This window comes from Monodelphis domestica, chromosome 4, assembly GCF_027887165.1.
Source record: "Monodelphis domestica isolate mMonDom1 chromosome 4, mMonDom1.pri, whole genome shotgun sequence".
NCBI classification, from domain to species: domain Eukaryota; kingdom Metazoa; phylum Chordata; class Mammalia; order Didelphimorphia; family Didelphidae; genus Monodelphis; species Monodelphis domestica.
The window spans coordinates 284774955-284795303 of NC_077230.1; the positions used below are offsets into that span (position 1 = coordinate 284774955).

At 34.6% G+C, this 20349-nt stretch overlaps 1 protein-coding gene and 1 long non-coding RNA gene across 8 annotated transcripts in view; one reads left to right on the forward strand and one right to left on the reverse strand.

Annotated features, from left to right (window-relative positions):
• Nucleotides 1–10593, forward strand: part of LOC103101963 (uncharacterized) — a 62839-nt gene extending 52246 nt beyond the window's left edge. The window contains exon 5 of one of the 2 annotated variants that reach the window (XR_008918111.1): nt 8176–10589. This is a non-coding gene — a long non-coding RNA (uncharacterized LOC103101963). Of the gene's footprint in view, nt 1–8175 lie in introns of both variants that reach the window. The other variant, XR_001622188.2, reaches the window with a different exon arrangement.
• Nucleotides 1–20349, reverse strand: part of OPCML (opioid binding protein/cell adhesion molecule like) — a 1618997-nt gene that overhangs the window by 239371 nt on the left and 1359277 nt on the right. The window lies entirely within an intron of this gene.

Below are 20349 nucleotides of genomic sequence, written 5' to 3' on the forward strand. Positions count from 1 at the left end.
GCTGAAATGCCTGCCTGAGTAGGCTAGTTTGGCTATAGCCCTGAGAGTAGTCTAATTAGGTGCTTTCCAGACATCCCTTCACTTACACAAAACAGAGAGTCAGGAAAGGTTTGAAAATCTTCCTGGTCATGATGTACAAACTTCGTTTTATGTTGTTTTTGTATCTACTAATATTTTTTAAATGTATTTCATATTTTTTTTCAGTTTTTGTGGTTTTCTTTGCAATCCTGAGCAAAATTGTTATTTTTGTTTGTGAAGGGAGATAGGCTATATTACAGAATGGAAATAGTAGAATGAAAATCTATTCTTGTGCTTTTTATGAGGTAGGTGGTTAGGTAGAAAAGTGGCTTGTATGTCCTCAAAACTCCTTGATTAATTCAGTATATCCACAAATATTTACTTCATGCTTACTATGTAGCAGACAAGGTGCAAAGTTTTAGTATTGTATAAACAAAAATGAAAAAGTTGCTGCTACTCTTGGGGAGCCATTAGACTATTAGGAAGACAACACATGTGTACGTGTGCAAAATAAAGATCCCAAATTGCCAAGGAAAAGAAAGAACACTCACAGTTGGGGTTTGGAGTGGGATCAGGAAAGGTTTTCCCTAAAAGATAGTGCTTGAACTGATTCTTGGAATTTAGAAAAGAGTATAATGGAAAGAACATAGGGTTCACAGTCAAAGGACTTCCCTCTGCCACATGGACTATCTCTCTGCTTCTTCATACAAGAGTTAGTCTCTGAAGTCTCTTTCAGATTCAAACTTAGAAGTGCAGGATTCTATTGGGAGGAGGTGAGGCAAAAGAGAATAACAAGGGATAGCAATGGGAAAGGGGGGAGGTGGTGTGCCATATATGAGGGGGCAGCCAGACAGTAAGTTTGGATGAATGAAAAATTAATCTAGAAAGATAGGTTAGAGAAGGGTTGTGAAGAGCTTTAAAAGCCAAAATGAACTCACAATAAATCTTTTCCAGGAAACCTTTCTTGTTTTTCCTTAAATGATTCATATCATCTCATTAGTGTGTTCCCTGAGCACTCATGTGCTCAAGGTGCATCTTCACTGTCATCATTGTCATTGACATTTATATTTATTAAGTACAAAACAATATGATTGGATCTGGGAGAATGAGAGGAGGGAGAGATGAAGCACAAAGAAGAATTAAGAGATTGGAGAATTGATGAGGGTCTGAAACTGAAAGAGTGGCTGTCTGAATGGAGAAATGGGATAGAAATGAGCAATGTTGTAGAGGCAGAGTTTACATGTTTTGGCAACCAGTTCAATATGGAAAGAGTAAAGGAAAAAGGTTAAGAATGAATCTGGGGTTGTAAGTCTAGAAATCAAAGACAATGGTGCCTGCAGGAGAAATAGGGAAGTTAGGAAGAAGTTTTATTTCAGGTAAAAAGATTCTGAGTTTCAATTTTGAACATGCTGAGTTTGAGATGAATACAGGGCATCCAGGGAGAAATGCCCATTGGATAAATACTGCTATAGGAGTGGAGCTCAGGATAAATCTGGATATTGGGATCTGGGAGTCATTTGCAGAGAGATAATAATTGAACCCAAGGGAACTGATATTATCACTAAAAGATTGAATAAAAAAAAGAAGAGAAGAAGGCCTATTACAGAGTCTTGGGGAATACACATAGTATTGAGTGAGATGTGAATGATAAGATCCAATAGTGGAAGTATTGAGGGGTATTCCACACATAGGAGGAGTTCTAAGATAAAAAGAAATATCTTGAAAACCCAGAGAGGAAAGAGTGTCCAGGAGGAGAAGACTGACAGTGTCAAATGCTGTAGAGAGATTTTTTTAAAAAATGAAGACTGAGAATACAGAACAAATTTTGAGATAAAAGATCATTGGTGACTTTAGAAAGAACAATTTTAGTTCAGGAATAAGGTCAGAAGCCAGATTGCAAAGGGTTGAGAAGTGAATGAGAGGATAGAGAAAGTAATGAGTTGAGAAAGCTTTTTTCTGAGAATTTGTTTGTGAAAGTGGGGTGAGACATAAGATAATAGTTTGAGGGGATAGTAGGATCAAGCAAAGGCTTAACTAAAACTGTACATATGTCTTTAGGCAGAAGGGAAGGAATCAGTAGATAAGAATGATTATGATTAGAAACGGAACTGATTCGTCAATATTAGAATTTTAGAATATAAAGCAGAAATGATGATACTATATTTGCCCAACCAACCAGAAGTATATATGTTACATATATAATGTATATAATTTTTATTCTTAACAAGCACAAAAGCAAGAAAGTATTTCCCTAGAAGTTGTCAAACAGGAGAGAGCTGTATTAGAAATTCTGAATATCTATTAAGAAAGCTTCTAGGGACTGGTAAACATGGCAGCAGTCTAGACGCAGGACTCTTCCTCTCCTCAGCACCTACTGATATAGACTACCTCAAAAGACAAAATAAAAATTCATATGAACAAAGAGACTCTACAGTAGGGTGCAGCATTGAATGTACATGGGATTTGGGAATTTCCACAATATAAGGGGGTGAAAAGCTCCTGCCAAAACATGAGCTGATCTTCCCCACCCCATCTATGGAGCCAGAGTCAGAGCCAGCACACACTAAAATCAGTGAGTGAGTGAGGGGGCACCTCTAGGTCCTTGGCAGCTGACTAAGACCCCCAAAGGTCTACCCCTGAGAGCAGTTAGACCTGAAACCCCAGCAGACTGAAGAGCATAGACTGTGGGTGCTAGCGAGGAGAAAGCACAGAGAAGGGCAGAAAATAGCAAAAGCTGCAGAGATTCAAGAGCTGGCTGCAGGCAAAATCCTTGCTTCTTAACTCCATACACAGAGAACCTGCTCATCTCACTCAGATTTCTGACTGAAAAGGGAAGGAAAAACCACCACAGTGATGGCAAATGATGCCCAGGAACAACAACTTCCCAACACCAAGAAAAACAAGAAGGGATTGAACCTGGATAATTTTTATAGAGGAAAAACCCAGGCTACAGAGGAAATAGAAGAGGAAATACAAATAAATGCACCAAAACCTTCCAAAAAAATTGAAATTGTCCACAAGCTCTTGAAGAATTTAAATTGGAGCTTATCAAAAATATGGAAGCCTTCTAGCAAGAAAAGTGTTAAATAGTTTGAAAAGAAAATGACAATTTAAAGGACAAGAACTCCCAATTGGAGAAATAGATGGAAGCTACAAAAAGCAGGATAGCTCAAACTGAAAAGGAAAATCAAAAGATTATAGCGGAAAACCAGTCCTTAAAGACCAGAATTGGGCGCTTGGAAGCCAATGATCTTGCAAAACAGCAAGAATTAATAAAGGAAAGTCAAAAGACTGACAAAATGGAAGAAAACATAAAATATCTCATTGACAGGATGACAGATCAGGAAAACAGATCATGGAAGAGACAATTTGAGAATCATTGGTCTACCTGAAAAACCAGAAATAAGCAGAAATCTTGACATCATACTACAAGAAATTATCCAAGAAAACTGCCCTGATGTTCTTGAAGAAGACATTTCAAAAGACATTGAAAGAGTTCACAGAACACCCTCTACACTAAATCCTCAAAAGACAACTCCCAGGAATGTAATTGCCAAATTCAAGAGCTTCCAAGCTAAGTAGAAAATTTTACAAGAAGAGACAATGCCGATATCAAGGAGCACCAATCAGGATTACATAAGATCTGGCAACTTCCATAGTAAAGGACCTCAAGGCTTGGGATATGATATTCCGAAAGGCAAGAGAATTGAGTCTTCAACCAAATATCACCTATCCATCAAAACTGACTATATACTTCCATGGGAAAGTATGGGCACTCAACAAAATAAAATATTTCCAAGTATTTGTAAAGAAAAGACCAAAACTAAATAGAAAATTTGATATCCAAACACAAACATCAAGAGAAACATGAAAAGGTAAATAATAAAAAGAAGGAAAAGGAGAAAAAGGGTTTTTTTATTCAAACTATCTTCTTTAAGGGCTTCAATAAGATCAAATAATTTATATTAATATCTGGGGAAAATGTTATTTGTAACTCTCAAAAATTATATTCACTATTATAGTAATTAGAAGAATCATTCACAGGAAGAGATTGGGGTAATATGTGCTATAAGATGATATTCAAAAAAAAAAGAAAAAGGAAGGGGGAAATTGAAGATGACACCAAGGGATACTTGAAGAAATAAAATAAATAGGATAATCTTTAACACACAAAGATACACATAGGAAGGGGAGGGGAAGAATACTCTTATAAGAAGGAGAGCAAGAGAGTGCTAATAGGTAATACTTAAACCTTACTCTCAGTGAAATCAATCCTGAGAGGGAAAACTTCTAGATTCCTTGGTGTATTGAATTCTATCTTACCCTACAGAGAAAGTAAGAAGGGAAAACTGAGGGGGGTAGAGGGCTGGGACTACAAAAAGGGAGGGAAAGAGAGGGAGAGGGAACTTAATAGACCCTAAAAAATAAGAAGAGAACAAAAAGGGAGGTTACAGAAAGGGAGGCATATTAAGGGTAGAGATTAGGGTGAGTGATTAAAAGCAAACCACTGGTTTAAAAGGATATAGCAAAAGAAGAAAGGACAGAACTAGGAGAGGATATCAAAATGCTGGGGAATACAAAAGTGACAATCATAACTTTGAATGTGAATGGGATGAACTCACCCATAAAACAAACAAACAAAAAATAGAGAGTGGATTAGAAACCAAAATGCTACCATATGTTGTCTACAAGAAACACAGTTGAGATGGGTAGACACTCACAAGGTTAGAATTAAAGGTTGGCACAAAACCTATTGGGCCTCAACTGATAGAAAGAAGGCAGGAGTTGCAATCATGATATCTGACAAAGCCAAAGTAAAAATAGATATGATTAAAAGGGATATGGAAGGTAAATACATCCTGATAAAAGGCAGTATAGACAATGAGGAAATACCCATACTCAACATGAATGCACTAAATGGTATAGCATCAAAAGCTCTAAAGGAGAAACTAGTGGAGTTGAAGGAGGAAATAGATAGTAAAACTATACCAGCAGAAGACCTTAATTTACCACTATCAAATTTAGATAAATCAAATAAAAAAATAAATGCCAAAGAGGTAAGAGATGTAAATGAAATCTTAGAAAAATTAGAGTTAATAGACATATGGAGAAAAATAAATAGGGGCAAAAAGGAATATGCCTTCTTTTCAGCAGAACATGGCACATTCACAAAGATTGACCATGGGCATAAAAACATGGCAAACAAATGCAGAAAAGCAGAAATAATAAATGCAACCTTTTCAGATCATAATGCAAAAAAAAATCATAATCAGTGAGGGTGCATGGAGGGCCAAATCAAAAATTAATTGGAAATTAAATGATATGATTCTCCAAAATCGACTAGTTAGAGAACAAATCTAGAAACAATTAATAATTTCATTGAAGAAAATGACAATGATGAGATATCCTTTCAAAATCTATGGGATGCAGCCAAAGCAGTACTCAGGGGGAAATTTAAATCCTTGAATTCATATATTAACAAATTAGGGAGGGCAGAGGTCAATGAATTGGACATGCAAATCAAAAAACTTGAAAGCGAACAAATTAAAAATCCCAAGATGAAAACTAAATTAGAGATCCTAAAAATTAAGGGAGAAATTAATAAATTTGAAAGTGAAAGAACTATTGAACTAATAAATAAGACTAGAAGCTGGTATTTTGAAAAAAAACAAACAAAATAGGCAAATTAATGGTCAAGCTAATTTAAAAAAAGAAAGAAGGAAACCAAATTAACAGTATCATAGTTGAAAAGGAAGTCCTTACTTCCAAATTCCAAGAGGAAATTAAGGCAATCATTAGAAACTATTTTGCCCAATTACATGGCAACTAATATGACAATCTAGGTGATATGGATGAATATTTACAAAAAATATATAAATTGCCTAGACTAACAGAGGAAGAAATAGACTACCTAAACAACCCCAGATTAGAAAATGAAATTGAACAAGCCATAAAAGAACTCCCTAAGAAATAATTCCCAGGGCCTGATGGATTCACAAGTGACTTCTGTCAAACATGCAAAGAACAGTTAATCCCAATACAATACAAACTATTTGATATAATAAGCAAATAGGGAGTTCTACCAAATTCTTTTCATGACATAAATATAGTACTGATTCCAAAGCCAGGCAGGTCAAAAACAGAGAAAGGAAACTATAGATCAATCTCCTTAATGGACATAGATGCCAAAATCTTAAATAGAATACTAGCAAAAAGACTCCAGCAAGTCATCACAAGGGTTGTTCACTATAATCAGGTGGGATTTATACAAGGAATGCAAGGATGGTTCAATATTAGGAAAACCATCCACATAATTGACCATATTAACAAGCAAACCAAGGAAAGTCACATGATTATCTCAATAGATGCAGAAAAAGCCTTTGACAAAATACAACACTCATTCCTATTGAAAACACAGAAATTATAGGAATAGAAGGCCCTTTCCTAAAAATAACAAACAGTATATATCTAAAACCATCAGCAAACATCATCTTCAATGGGGATGAGCTAGATGCATTCCCAATAAGATCAGGAGTGAAACAAGGATGCCCATTATCACCTCTATTATTTAATTAACATTATACTAGAAACACTAGCAGTAGCAATTAGAGAAGAAAAAGAAATTGAAGATATTAAAATTGGCAATGAGGAGACCAAGCTATCACTCTTTGTGGATGATATAATGGTCTACTTAAGGAATCCTAGATAAGCAACCAAAAAGCTAGTTGAAATAATCAACAACTTTAGCAAGGTTGCAGGATACAAAATAAACTCACATAAGTCATCAGCATTTCTATGTATCTCCAAAACATATCAACAGCAAGAATTAGAAAGAGAAATTCCATTTAAAATCACCCTAAACAATATAAAATACTTAGGAATCTATCTGCCAAGACAAACACAGGAACTATATGAACACAACTACAAAACACTCTCCACACAATTAAAACTAGATCTAAACAATTGGAAAAACATTAACTGCTCATGGATAGGATGAGCTAACATAATAAAAATGACCATCCTACCCAAATTTACTTACTTATTTAGTGCCATACCCATTGAACTACCAAAAAACTTTTTTACTAAATTAGAAAAAAAAACATAACAAAATCCATTTGAAAGAACAAAAGATCAAGGATATCCAGGGAAATAATGAAAAAAAATGGAAGGAAGGTGGCCTTGCAGTACCAGATCTCAAACTATTCTTTAAAGCAGTGGTCATCAAAACAATATGGTACTGGCTAAGAGACAGAAAGAAGGATCAGTGGAATAGACTTGGGGTAAGTGACCTCATCAAGATAGTCTATGATAAGCCAAAGATCCCAGTTTTGGGGACCAAAATCCACTATTTGATAAAAACTGCTGGGAAAATTGGAAGATGATATAGGAGAGATTAGGTTTGGATCAACACCTCACACCCCACACCAAGATAAACTCATAATGGTTGAATGACTTGAACATAAAGAAGAAAACTATAAACAAATTAGGTGAACACAAAATAGTATACATGTCAGATCTTTGGGAAAGGAAAGATTTTAAAACCAAGCAAGAGTTAGAAAAAAATCACAAAATGTAAAATAATTGTTATTACATCAGATTAAGAGACTGACACACTGTGGTACAATCAAATGTAATGGACTTCTCTATTAGTAGCAATGCAGTGATACTGAACAACCCAGAGGGATCTATGAGAAAGAACATTATTCACATTCAGAGGGAAAACAGTGGGAGTAGAAACACTGAAGGAAAACAACTGCTTGATTACATGGGTGGAGGGGGATATGATTGTGGATGTTGACTTTAAGTGAACATCCTTGTGCAAACATCCACAACATGGAAATAGGTTCTGATCAAGGACACAGGTAGTACCCAGTGGAATTGAGAGTTGGCTACAGGAAGTGGGGGGGGAGGGGAGAGATAGAATACAATTCTTGTAAACAAGAAATAATGTTCTAAATTGACTAAATAAAATTAAAAAAGAAAGCTTCCTTATCTTTAAAAATATATAATAAATTTGCTATGTAACTTTCAAAAAAAACTGTTTTTGGTGTATGAGGCAGGAGAGGAGGAAAAAAATAGTGAATATAGATTAACTTGGAACCACATTTTTGTTAAGAATTTTGACCTAATTAAGGATCTATATCTTATCTCCTATAGGTGCTGATACAATGAGAAGACATCATCAGGTACCTAGAGGATGGTGGATAGTATTTAATAGGATAGTATTTAATATTATATAAATACCTGCAAGAATGGAGAGTTGAATTGAGTTTTAGACATACACAGCCTCTCTCCTTAGTGGGCTGTATGAAAAGTGGTGAAAATAATTGCAATAAACACTGATGGGACAAAAGTTCTAAGTTATTCTGAATCCTTTAGGGGAACCACAGTTATATTAAGGGGAAGCTAGGTGGCACAATGGATAAAGTGCCAGTTCTAGAGGCAAGAAGACTTCAGATTATTGAATTCAAATCTGGTTTCAGACACTTATTAGCTATGTGTCCCTGGCCAAGTCACTTAACTCTGTTGGTTTCAGCTTCCTCATTTGTAAAATGATCAGGAGAAGGAAATAACAAACCACACCAATATCTTTGCCAAGAAAGCCCCAAATGGGGTCATGAAGAGTCAGACATGACTGAAAAAAATACAACTGAACAACAATTATAGTAAAAGGGCATAAGAGAGTATTGATTCACAGCAATTAGTAGAGTATTATGCTCACAAGTATAGGTCATTAAAAGATGCCATTTAGTGATGGAGTGATTTGGCTGTCCCCTTTAACTACTTCCTTTACACTACATGCTTCTCCAAGTATATAATCTCCTCTCACCATGAAGTGGTTGCAATGAAGCCCTTCCTTCTGGCCTCTATGTACCATGGAAACCCAACTGTGTGGATGCTGGGTAATCTCTTTTTCCTATAATTAGGCATAAAGAGAAAGGTGGTGATAAAGTATAAGTTTTCTCCCCATTTGCTGAAAGTACCCAGTGTGAGAAAATTCAACATCAACTCTGAACTCTTTTTGTCTTATATGTCATTCTTTGAGTTCTGTGTGAAATGATCTGAGAGTCTTCTCTATTTGAATGACTTTGAAATTTCTAACCCTAACTTGTATATCTCTCCTATAACCCAGCCCCACATTCCTGATTATCTACTGAATATCTTTGCTTAGATAGTCTGTTGTGACTGAAAATATATGTACAAATCCAAAATATTCCTTTTCCCTAATGGTCACATTTTGGTCAGTATTAAAACCATTTTCCTAGTTTCCTTGGTATTAATTTTGCATTTTCTTTGTATTTCATTCTCACTACAAAAATTTTGAAGTCAGACAATGTAGGTTGAAATCCCTTCTCTCTATGACTGATAAGTAATGCAACTTTCCTCTGTTTTGCTTTCTTTGTCTTGGAAAATGAAGGAGATTAAACTATATTCCTTCTGAGGTTCCATTTGTCTCTTGATTCATGATCATGTTATTTTTTTTTAATTCTAAAATGTCTTTTGCACTCACATTCCCCTTTCTATTGTTTCCTGAACATTTGGTCTAGCCTTACTCACCTTTACCCAGATTATTGCTTCAGTCTCCTCAATGGTCTTTCAGACCTTCTCCTTTTGAATCCACAGTGTATTGCACATTCAGAAAAATCTTATTAAAACATATTTTTATCCTGATCTCTATGACCTATGACATCAAAGCATACACATAATAGAATTTATTTAGAGCAAGAAAATACATTAGAGATAGTCTTCCATTCCCTACATATATTTCTATATAAATGAGAAATCTGAACCTTGGATCCAGTGACCTCTGATCTTAGAATCCTGGATGCAGTGTTACCTCACACTCCTTCCTCCCCATCCAGAATGTTCCATCTACTATCTTCTAACCATCTGTTTCCCATCCATTTACTCCTTCATTCATTCATGCATACACACATGGTTTAAACCTTACTATACTTTCCAGTCTAGAACACTCTCTTCTAATCGTAATTCTACTCATCCTTCAAGGACCAGCTCTTGTCCCATTTCCCCTGCAAAAAAGCCCTGAATATCTCTACTCACACTGATCATCCTTATTCCTCTTAACTCTGATAGCTACTATTAAACCACATAATTTATAACTTGATTATATTCTATTTCACATTTTATTTCCTTAGCTAAATTCAAGGTCAAGAATCATATCTTACAATTCCATACTTCTCCTCCCTCTAAAGAAGTTAGTATCGTGATAGGCACATAAATACAATCACAGAATCAGACAATGTTCTTAGCATGGTGCCTAGAACATTTTAGGTGCCTCATAAATGCTTACTGACAGACTAACTGAGCCACCATCAGAGGGATCTCAAAGGTCATTTAATCCAAATAATACATATAAAAGAATCTCCTCTGTGACATCTCCAACAAGTGTTCATCTAGTCATTGTCTGAAGGCATTCAGTGAAGGGGAACCTATTAATTCCCAAGGCCGGCCATGCTATTTGGAGAAAGATCTAATTGTGAAAAGATTTAAAAAAATAAATGAATGTTACTTGATGGAGCATCCCCAAATCGTTTTCTATCACCTCTTCATATGGTGATGACTCCCTGTCAGACTCAGATAAGTTTGAGAGAGGGATGAGCCTCCTGTCCCCCATTACAAAAAACCATTTCAGATTCCATGGGGAGGCAACTCCGCAGCAAACTAAGACAAGTGCTGCAAGGTTATATAAGATAATTGATGTTTTAGGGGGGCAAAGGGAAAGGGAGGGGTTGAAGATTAAAGAAGTCAGGAGGGAGATGGAAAAGTTTTCAGGGTCACAGGATACATTTGTCGGAAGCTTTTAAAGAAGTGTTTAAGAGCAGCTAAGCTGTTGCTATGGAAATAGGTAAAAGCTAATCCATTATCTGCAACCTCTGGATGCCCCAGCTTGCCACTGGGGGGCATTCTGCTTTTTATTATTATATGTTTTCTTTCTTTTTTTTTTCCTTTTGCCAAACACACCTCTTGAATTAAGAGAAACAAATGAATAAAAGCTGAAGGAAAGGAAATCCAGCACCTTCAGAGATTATATTAACACATGAGGCAACCTTCACCCCTGGTACCAATACTAAAAGGCACATTTTATATAAAAAAGATGTAGAGGCAAAAGCATCATCAAGGGTATGTCTGACTGAAAAAATAGGTGATCCAGTCATGTAACAACAACAAAAAGAATGATAGAGCATGGAGCAAGGGTTATAGAAAATGTTAAAAAAAAATCAATCAATTGACAAACATTAAACCAAACCAAACAAATAAATGAAATACATGCACCTGACATGTTGGGTCAGTCTTCTATGGGAGATTTAAGAATCAAAGAAAATGAGGTATGAATGGATTGTGATATATATTCATGGAGAGTGTACCCACACCAATAAGATTATAATTATATTGAAGTACTAAAGAGAAAACCAATTCTACCTGAAGGAATAAACATCTTTTTTTTGTCAAAAAAGCCTCCCCTTTCCTAGGTTAGACCTAATGGTAAACATTTTGCATTGAATTAGTGAGAACCAATGTATATACACTACTTTTAGACTACGAAGGAAGCCCTTGATGGATGTACTTTAGGACACATGTTTCTAGGAGGGTATAAGAAAGCCATTATGTACATTGTGATTTTTAATGTCTTCTCCTTTATTCATCCTCCTATTCTACTGTTTCAACTAGTCATTGAGAGTAGAATTTCAGTCAATAAATTATTACTTACCGCCTACAAAAAGAAATGTGCTTGGTATAGGGTAGATACAGCATTTAGTTAAAGCAGCATCTCTGCTTTCTTGAATCTTAAAATTAAGCCACAAAAATATTTATCTCAGACAGGATCTATGACTTGATCATCTTGTGATCTAGTTTCCACTGTAGGCACTTGACCCAATATTTATTCTGAAGCAATCCTTAGAATACCAATAAGATTAAACTAAATCAAGTCAAATTAAATCACCAAATATTTGTTAAATACTTATTATGGGGGCAGTTAGATTGCTCCATAGAGCAGTAAACCAAGACACAGGATATACTGGGTTCAAATCTGGACTCAGCTAAGTAGCTGTGTAATCCTAGGCAAATCACTTTACTGAAATTGCCTAGCCCTTTTCTACCATATTCTATCTCCTATTCTACCTTAGAGATTATACTTAGAATCAATTCTAAGAAAGAAGTTAAGGGTTAAAAAAAAAAGAAAAAAATTGTTATATGCTGGATATGCTAAGTGCTAAGTCCAAGCCAGTGGTTCACAAACATGTCAAATATGAGAATCTCTTTTTAACATCCAAAAAGAAAAGAGAAAACCGTTGGGACAGACTGAATAAAGATGAACCAAAAGAAAGAGAGAAAACAAGTTGCCTGGTGTTTGGTAAAACCAAGAATATATATTACTGGTGGAAGAACTGTTTCCTACAAAATAACTGTGTATAAAATAAACAAACAAAAATAGTTTAGCAGAAATTAGGATGAAGGCATAACTGCATATCAAATACAACAATAATCACTAAAATGATATAAAAGTTCATCTTAAAAATGAGAGCATGAAGAATCACTTCACAACTATAGGTAGCAATAAATAACTAAAATGCGATATGAGTTCATAAAACATAAATTATATTCTTTTGATTATGTAAGATTGAAAATTTTTATAGGAACAAAATCAATGAATATAAAGTAATTTGAGAAAATGACAAAATGGAAAAATTTTAAATGAAACACCACTGCAAAATTGGATATTTTATATATAGATGGAGTTTACAAGAATCACTGAGACTAAGCACCATTCTCCCAGAGAGTAACAGTCAAAAAATATGAAAAGGTTTTAAAGGAAAATTGAAAATTACAAATGACCACAGGAAAACATGCATCAAGATAAAAGAGAAATGAAAAATTAAAACAACTGTGGACTGTTACTTCACATTCTGAGAACTTGACAAAAGAAGAGTGAAAATACTCAGTGTAGGAATGACCATAGGAAGATAGGCACACTAATAATGCCACAGAACAGGCAAATTATTCCATTTGCAATTATTTAGGAAAATCCAATTAGTCAACATTTATTAAGTGCCTCCTATGTGCCAGGCAATATGCTAAGCACTTGGGGATACAAAGAAAGGCAAAAGATAGTCCCTGCTGTCAAAAATCTCATAGCTCCCTGGGGATACATAATAGAAACCACTCTATACAAATAACTAATATCAATCCACTACAAGGCATATACCTCAAGGATAACAAAGAGAAACAAAGGTCCAATATATGCCAAAATACAATTAATGATCCTTAGGGTAGCAAGGCACTGGAAACAAAATATCTCTACATTAGAAAATTGCTAGAAAAATGTAGTAAGTGAATGTAATATAATATTACTGCAAAAATTAGAAATAAGAGAATTCAGAAGTTGGGATTTCTATGAACTGACATCAAGTGAAGCAAACAGAAATAAAATAACAAATCACCTGGTGGGCAAAAAAAAATGTAAATAAAAACCTGACTGAAATAAAGTCCAATGTCAAATAACTGAAAGGCTAGAAATGGTCTTGGGGAGAAAGGATGAATTGTAACACTACACTCACAGAGGAGAGTCAGGGGACTACAAGAGTACAATGTTGTATACATTGTCAGAAAATGTACTTCCAACTGTACTTCCTGTTTTTATTTCTACTTTTCTTTTTTTTTGTTCACTCCTGAAAAGTGGTTTCAAAGGGAGATTTGTTTGTTTGGTTTTTGTTTGTTTTCTTAAAAGCGACTAATAAGAAAATGGAACATATAGATAAATATACACACATACACATATTTAAATCACAGATCATGTCTTTATATGAGAGTAATTGTTTTATTAGCATATGTTGATGGAGAATTTTTTTAAATGATGACAAAATAAAATGAATTTAGTAACATTTTAGATGGATGTTTATATTAATAATTTCAACAGTGCCAACGTATATTTGAAAAACAGTAATGGATACATTGTGAGACATTATTTATTCAATATTCAGAAAAATATGTTTGCTAATTTATTACACTAACTCACATGCATATTTTGTGGAAGCTAAATAAAAACCAGAATTTCAATGTTTGGTGTGAATATTCACAGATCTACTGCAATAAGCCCATGAAAAGTAGAGGTTAAGAACCACTACTTTTGACAGCAGGTAGGGATCTTATGCTGGTTCTTCTAACAGGTGCCTGCCTTTGGAATCACATTTCTTCACCTTAGTAGCAAAAAAAAAATACACCATGGGAAATGGTTTATTTTCCTGTAGCACCCAAATATAAGGTACCTAAAGCCAATTGTCTCTCATCCATGAGTCTAGCACAAGTAACCCTTTGGTTTTTGGCCACTGTAGTTTAAAAAAAAAAATATATATATATATATATATACACACACACACACATTAAAAGTTATTCTTTTCAAATAAAAAGCATATATTTTCTTTCCTTTCTACCTCAAAATGAAACAAAAAAGAAAGGAAAATTAAACTCTTGAAATAAATATTCATATTCAAGCAAATCAAATTCCCATATTGGCTGTGCTCCAAAATGTGTCTTTCTTTCTTTACAAAATTGAATAATAGACTTCTAGGACAAGAGAGAATCTTATAGGTAATTTTGTACAACTTTCTGATTTTATAGGTGAGGAATCTGAGGCTCATAGAGTTAAAGTGACTTGCCTAAGGCCATTAACATATCTAGGAATGTAAATCAGGTCCCCTGACTCCCAAATTCATGATCTTTCCACTAAGCAAAATTTTGGAAGGTTGACCATAAAACAAATGTCAATAAACTGAATCTCATTACTCATTTCCATTATAAAATTGAAGAGACATTCTCATAACGGTTTAAGAAAGGGCACTGTGATTTCAATGGAGAGTTCTGAAATTAGATTGCTCAACCTGGAGTCAAAAAGCCCGAATTTGAATTTTGCTTCTTCCGCTTACAACATGTATGACCTTGAACAAGTAGATTAACTTCTCTGTCCCTCAATTTCTTCTTCTTTTTTTTTTTGAATGATGGAGGTAGACTATATACAATTTCAGGCTACTTTTCTAGTTCTATGTTCTTACTGAAAATTTCTGGTGAAGACATGGTTAAGGATTTAATAGAGGTTTGGAATATACTAGATGGTAAGGTACTAGGAATGCTTTTAGTACATTTTAGCATTCTTTGGGACTTCAGAACCTTCCTTATATGCCAACCTTATCTTTCCATTGGATTTGGAATCAAAATCTTGGATTTGAATCAAGACCCTGATACTATTCCTATGACATTGGGAAAATTCACTTTAACGTTCCTCTCTATTAAATGCCATCTCTCAAGTGAGAAGCTGTCCCAGAGGATCTCCAATATTCCTTCCTGTTATAAATCCCTGACTTAGAAATAATACCTCTACCAAAATACAGATCAGTAGTTGTAGCTCCAAAACCTTAATTCACTTTCTTCTTTTGCCTAGGTATTTACATTGACAAATGAAGCTGCTCTACAATACACTATTTCCCTGGTTTATGCCACATATAAATACGACATGCATTCTAGCTCAAAAAAATTTCTCAGATTCAGGGTTTCAGGCTTTGAGAAATGAACTATCACCCTGGGCGTTCAATTTTTCATTTAAAAGTCTATAAAATATCACTTGAAAAGATAACCAGTCCTGGCAATAGACTTACCTAAAGTTGCTTATAACAAAAGAGAGGAACATTGTTGCAGACAATCCAAATAAAGTGTTTATATTTGCCTCCAGAATGTTGTTTTGCAACAGATTATCATTTCACATTAAATTTTTCCTTACCTAATATTAGTATTAGTTTATGATCCTTAAGCATAGACTGGCAAGGGCATAGAATATACATAAAAATTTGGCTACCACTTGAAGATCTGCAAAATGTAGAATGGAGCCAAGACAGCCATGGAGAAACAGCAATATAGCTGAATCCTCCCAAAATTACCCTGCAAACAACTTTAAGATCATGCCTTAAGACAAATTTTGGACCAGCAGAGTCAACAAAAGGTCAGGGTGAAACATTTTTCTAGCCTAGGACAACTTACGATATTGACAGGTGTTGTGACATGGGGATGGGTGCCATTCAAGAGTGTGTGGCTACAGCACCAATAGTGGGCCTTGGAGGTGACTGCTATATCATCAGCAACAGCTTTGGGATGTCTCAGCCCAGAGGCAGTAAAGGGGTCAGATAACTGCTCATAAAAATATTATTGGTGACTCTTTACAGGCATGGGGTACAATTGGTATTATTGGCAACTCTGTTGTTCATATTCAGTTCTGGGTCACAGTTTCAGGGCAGAGAGGATTGCCTGTGGTCAGTCACAAGGGAGGAGGGACCCTGATCTCAGTACTAATGGAGAGGGGATCATTAGTGCTTGGGACCACAGGAAATAAGAAGACCTGGACCAAAAAGAGTGTTGGTGCTTATGGCTTCAGGGGAGCAAGGATCTTTCCTGAGTAAATACCAAAACACACATTATGAAAGAAATGACCACAGATTTTCCCATATCATAGCACCTTGGAAGCATCAAAAACTTGTAGATTTCTGGAACTAGCTCTGCCAGAAGTACAAAAAACCTGAACTTTGCAACAGTGCATCCTTTCCCATAGGTGAACAGAGCTTTAACACAATATACTAAGTCTAAAAATAGGCTGGGAAAATAAATAATAATGACAAAAATGACAAAATTTGATTATAAAAATCTATAATGGTGGAAGGGAATACCAAGATAAAAACTGAAAAGGGAGACAATGATATGGAAAATAAATACAAGCAAAGTTTCAAAGAAAAATGCTGATTGGAAAGAAACACAACAAAAATTCCTGGTTAAAGAAAGTGATGAATGATAGAGGGGAAAAAATGGAAGACAATATGACAGCAATGCAAGAAAATTAAAAATAGAATTGATGGCTTGGTAAAAGAGACAAAAAATACTAAAGAAAATAACACCTCAAATATAATAATTACCTCATATAAATGATAACACCTCAAAATAACACCAGAGGTAAAAAAAAAATTCAGTGAGGAAAAGAACTCTTTAAAAAAACAGAATTGGGCAAAAGGTATAGGAGGTAGAAAAGCTCCTAGAGGAGAATAATCCTTTAACAATTAGAATTAGACAAGTGAAAGCTAGTGATTCCATGAGACATCAAAAAGAGAAAGAAAGAAAGAAAGAAAGAAAAAGAAAGAGAAAGAAAGAAAGAAAGAAAGAAAGAAAGAAAGAAAGAAAGAAAGAAAGAAAGAAAGAAAGAAAGAAAGAAAGAAAGAAAGAAAGAAAGAAAGAAAGAAAGAAAGAAAGAAAGGAAGGAAGGAAGGAAGGAAGGAAGGAAGGAAGGAAGGAAGGAAGGAAGGAAGGAAGGAAGGAAGGAAGGAAGGAAGGAAGGAAGGAAGGAAGGAAGGAAGGAAGGAGAAAGGAAGGAAGGAAGGAAGGAAGAAAGGAAGGAAGGAAGGAAGGAAGGAAGGAAGGAAGGAAGGAAGGAAGGAAGGAAGGAAGGAAGGAAGGAAGGAAGGAAAGAAAGAAAGAAAGAAAGAAAGGAAGGAAGGAAAGAAAGAAAGAAAGAAAGGAAGGAAGGAAGGAAGGAAGGAAGGAAGGAAGGAAGGAAGGAAGGAAGGAAGGAAGGAAGAAAGAAAGGAAGAAAGAAAGGAAGAAAGAAAAGAAAGAAGAAAATAGACAAAAATGTTAAATATCTCATCAGAAAAAAAATTGACCTGGAGAATTGATCAAGGAGAGATAATAGAAGAATTAGTGGACTACCTGAAGTCACAGTAAAAATAAAGAACCTAGATATCATATTTCAAGAAATTATGCAAACTGCCCTGAAATCTTAGTTTCAGATGGCAAAATAGAATTTAAAAGAATCTCCTGATCATGTCCTAAAAGGATTTCCAAAATGAAAACTCCAAAGTATATTATAATCAAGTTCCAGAGTTCCCAGTTCAAGAATTTAAAAAAATGCAAACAGCCAGAAACAAATCTGTGGAGCCACAGTCAGGATCATAGAAGACTTAGTAGTTAAAGGAGCAAAGGATTTGGAATATGATATTCCAGGAAGCAAAGAAATAAGGGTTATGAAGGAGTATTCTATCCAGTAAATCTAAGTATAATCCTTCACAGGAGAAATGAATATTTAATGAAATAGGACTTTCAAGTATTCCTGATGAAAAGATCAGAGCTGAATAGAAAATTTGACATTCAAACACAAAAGTCAAGAAAAGCATAAAAAGGTAAACATGAAAGAGAAATCATTCGAGATTTACTAAGGTTAAAATATTTTTATATTTTAAAATTATATTCCTACATGGAAAGATAAGATCTTTATCATTATTAAGGCAGTTTTAAGGAGTCTATATAGACAGAGGTCCTGAGTGTGAGTTGGGTCAGGAAGATCTCAAAAAAAAAAATTAAGGGGGTGAAAAAATAGATAGAATGTGAGAAAGGGAAGGGAGAAGTGGAATGGGGAATTTTTTTTTTTACATAAAAGCAGCTCACCAGGAAGAATTTTTACAATGGAAAGGAAAATGGGTGGGGCAGGTAATATTTGAACCTCACTCTCACTAGTATTCAAAGAAGGAAGAATATGTACATACACAGACGGTTGGTCATAAAAATCTATCTTACCCAACTGTGATATAGGAGGAAGAGATAAGAAAAAAGGATGAAAAAAAAGGAGAAAGATATAAAGGGAGACTGTAGTCAGAAGACTTTTAGGTGGGAAAGCATAAAAAGAGGGAGAGAGGAAGATAAATAGAAGAAAATGAAATGGAGGAAAATACAGTTATTAATCATAATTATGAATGGGAATAGGATGAGCTCACCCATAAAACAGAAGCAGAGAGCAGAAAGGATTAGAATCCAGAATCAAACAATATGTTGTTTAGAAGAGACACTTGTAACAGAAAGGCACCCACAGAGTTCAAATAAAGGGCTGGGGAAGAATCTATTATACTTCACCTGAAGTTAAAAAAAGAAAAGAAAAAGAAAAAGAAGCAGGAGCAGCAATTGTAATCTCAGATAAAGCAAAAGAAAAATAGACCTAATTAAAAGATATTCAGGTAAAATACATTTAGCTTAAAGGTATCATAGACAGACTCATAACGAAAAAAGGATATGCATAGGCATAGAAGGAGTAGCTAGAGTCCAGATGCAGATTAAAATGTACCATGCTTCATTTCGTTTTCTCCATGATATTTTCTTTAGTACAAGCAATTTTATTTCACAAGATGACAAACAGGGAAATATGTATTATATGATACTATATGTACAACCTATATCATATTACCTGCTTGCTTAAAGAAGGGGGAGGGGTGAGAGAAAGGAAGAGAATATGAATTACAAAATGTCAGAAAACAAATATTAAAAATTATAATGTAATTCATTGACATGTAATTTGGAAGGAAAAGTTTTTAAAATAAAGTTCTTTTATGGAGGTCTCATTTCTCAAATCTATACAGAAATTAGTCAAATTTATAAAAAAATGTCATTCCCCAATTGATAAATGATCAAAAGGGATATGAATAGGCAGTTTTCAAAAGAAGAAATCAAAGCTATCTACACTCATATAAAAATTGTATAAATTATCATTGATAGTGAAATGAAAGTTAAAACAATTTTCAAGTACTTCCTCACACCTATCAGAAATAAGTATTGCTGGAGGGAATGAGGGAAACTAATAACTAATAACTTGTTTGTGGAATTACAAATCATTCCAACCATTCTGGAAAATAATTTGGAATTATGCCCAAAAAGCTAAAAATCTACAAATACTCTTTGATCCAGCAATGCCATTACCACGACCATATCCCAAAGAGATCAAAGAAAAAAAGGAAAAGACCTATATGTCCCATAGTATTTGCAGCAATTCTTGTAGAAACAAACAATTGGAAATTGATGCTCATCAGTTGGGGAATGGCAAAACAGGATGTGACATATGATTGTGATGAGTACTATTGGGCTTTAAGAATTGATGAGTGTCAGCAATGCAATGATATGGGACAATCCTGAAAGACTTATGGCACCTCCAGAAAAAGAACCATTGGAGTCGTTTTTCACATCAGTGTATTTATGGTTTTATTTTGGGGTTTTAGTTATTTATGAGTATGCTCTTAAAATAATGACCAATATGTAAGTGTTTTTTGCACGACAATAAAGGTAAAATTTAAAAATATAAATGATGAGAGCAATAGTTTCAGAAAAGTATGAGAAGACCTATATGAATTGATACAAAGCGAAGTGGAGAGAACCAGGAAATTATTGTACACAATAACAGCAATATTATAATAATGATCAACTGTGAAAAAAATTAGCTGCTTTGATCAACACAATGAG